Source organism: Macaca fascicularis, chromosome X (assembly GCF_037993035.2).
Source record: "Macaca fascicularis isolate 582-1 chromosome X, T2T-MFA8v1.1".
In the NCBI taxonomy this organism is placed as follows: domain Eukaryota; kingdom Metazoa; phylum Chordata; class Mammalia; order Primates; family Cercopithecidae; genus Macaca; species Macaca fascicularis.
The window spans coordinates 85,423,800-85,426,550 of NC_088395.1; the positions used below are offsets into that span (position 1 = coordinate 85,423,800).

General features: G+C 40.4%; 1 pseudogene; it reads right to left on the reverse strand.

Moving 5' to 3' along the window:
- Window positions 1-446: 446 nt before the first annotated feature.
- LOC102129075 (acidic leucine-rich nuclear phosphoprotein 32 family member D-like) lies at window positions 447-1,634 on the reverse strand (annotated as a pseudogene).
- Between the last annotated feature and the right edge of the window lie 1,117 nt (window positions 1,635-2,751).

Below are 2,751 nucleotides of genomic sequence, written 5' to 3' on the forward strand. Positions count from 1 at the left end.
CATTAGAGAAATGCAAATTACAGATAGAATAAGATATCACTGTACCTTTATTAGAATGGTTAAAATTTAAAAGCCTGACCATACTAAGTATTGAAAAACATGTGGCATAACTGACATTTTCATACACTGATGGTGGGAGTGTAAAATGGCACTTTGCAAAATAGTCTGGAAAATAATATGTTAGCTTCTTAGAAAGTTAAAGATACCTACCATATGATCAAGTCATTCCACTCATTTGTATTTACCCAAGAAATGAAAGCATATGTTGATAAAAGACTTGTATGGGAATGCTCATAGCATCTTTATTTTTAATAATCCCAACTGGAAACAACCCTAGATTCTATCAGCACGTGAATGGATAGCCAAATTGTGGCATGTCTATACAATGGAATACCACTCAGCAATAAAACAGAATGAATTATTTATATCCTAAAAACATAGTTGAATTTCTTTTTTTTTTTTTTCCAAAATGTTAAGATTTTATTTACAAAGCTTTTTTGTTGTACAGAAAGTAAAAATGCTGTTACAATCTCGGTGTAACTGGTAGCCACAGATGGTAGACTCATCAGTCACAGCTATCCACAATACAGCAAGAGTCTTACACAAAAACCTAACAATGCTTACAATTTTGTTGGGGTGAAGTCCACAAGCTTGGTGGTAGATTACCAAGAGGGACTACATGGAAAGAAGTCAGAATGTCACAGGAACTATTCTTTGGCTCTTTGGGTGGGTGGGTGTCCTGGGGTTTCTATCACAGCTACCTTTTTAAAAAACAAAAACAAAAACAAAAAAAAAACAAAAACAGCTACCAAATCCATGAGCAGTCTAACCAACACTGAACAGTTCTGTTTCTGCAGGTCATCTGGGATCTTAATCATCTTCTCCTTCATCATCTGTTTCTCTCTTCCTCTTTTCACCTTTCCCACCTTCTTCCTCCTCTTCATCTTCATCCTCATCTTGCATCTTCTTCATCAAGTCCAAATTCTTCTTCCTCCTCACTGACCTCATCGTCATCCTCATCCCCTTCTACATCTTCATCTTCATCATCTTCTTCATCAAACTCCTCTTCTTCACCATCTCATCCTCCTCATCTTCCTCATCTTCTTCTTCATCCTCCTCTTCATCCACACCATCCACCTCGGCATCTGAGTCGGGTGCTTCCTGGTCCTCTTGGTCATAGCCATCCAAGTAGGTAAGCTGGGGCAGGAGCTTGAAGATACTCTCTCGGTAGTCACTCAGATTAGTAACCTCACAGTTAAAGAGGTCCAGGCTTTTCAGACATTCTAACTTTTTCAAAGGTTCCAAGGTGCTGATATCTTTCAATTTATTTCCACTTAAGTTTAGATGTGTGAGATTTGGAAGTTTTTCAGCTAACATGTCCAGACCTCCAAAGATTCTATTTTCACTGAGTTCAAGCTTTCTCAATTTAGGCAGCTTGGGGAGATTTGAAACTGAGATCAAGCCTACATTTATTAAACTGAGGAACTCTAAGTTCACAAATTCAGCTGTTAAGCCTTCAATTTTTCCATCATTTGATTTGCAATTGTCCAAGACAAGTTCTCAACAGCTGCCGGGGTCTGATTCCTCAGCTCCAGGTGGATCCTCCTCTTCATGCCCATGTTCACCTCTTCCCCCCTCTTCAAACTTAACTTTCCGCGGCGGGGGCGGAGAGGGGAGAGGCGTCCCTGCCTGCGCAGTGAAGGTCATCGGAAGGGTTTGCTCGCGGCGGACGCCGGCAGCGGGGTCCTGGGTGGCTGGCAGCGTATGGGCAGGCGAGCAGAGCCCCCGGAGACAAGTTACTCACGGGACCGCAAAACATAGTAGAATTTCTAAATAATTTTTCTGTGAAAGAAACCAGAAAAAAAGCATACATGGTTGTATGAGTCCATTTATATAAAAGCCTAGGAAATGCAAACTAAATGTATTAATTTTCTAGGGCTGCCATAATGAAGTACCATAAAATGACTGGCTTAAACAACAGAAATGTATTGTCTTACAGTTCTGGAGATTAGTAATATGAGATTCAGGTGTGGGCAGGTTGGTTCATTCTGGGGGATGTGAGGAAGCATTGGTTGCATGTTTCTTCACTAGTTTCTGGCAGTTTGCTGGCAATCTTTGGTGTTCCTTTGGGTGTAGAAGGGTTACCCTGATCTCTGCCTTAATTGTCACATGGCATTTTCCTTCGTGTGCTTCTGTGTCCAAATTTCCATTTTTGTAATGTAAGTCATAGTGGATTAAGGGCCACCATAATCTTAAATTGATTGTCTCTGTGAAGATCAGATTTCCAAATAGGGTCACATTCTGAGGTTCTAGAATTAGGAATTTGATATATACATTTTTGGGGGGACACAGTTTAACCCATGACACTAATGTATCATAACAGAAAGTAAATTAGTGGTAGGACTGTGGGCATGTGGAAAGGAGTGGGAAGAAAGTGGCATGAGAAAACTTGGGACTGGTGGACATGTTCATTATTTTTATTATGGTAATATTTCAACTGGTGTATTATACATAAAAAATGTAATCAGTTATATACTTTAAATATGTGCAGCTTATTATATGTCAATTGGAGCTCAATAAAACTGTTTGAGAAAATCCCACTGGGTGCAACGGCTCATGCCTGTAGTCCCAGCACTTTGGGAGGCTGAGGTGGGCAGACTGCTTGAGCTCAGGAGTCTGAGACCAGCCTGGGAAATGTGGCAAAACCCCATCTCTACAAAAAGTACAAAAATTAGCAAGGTGTCCTGGTCC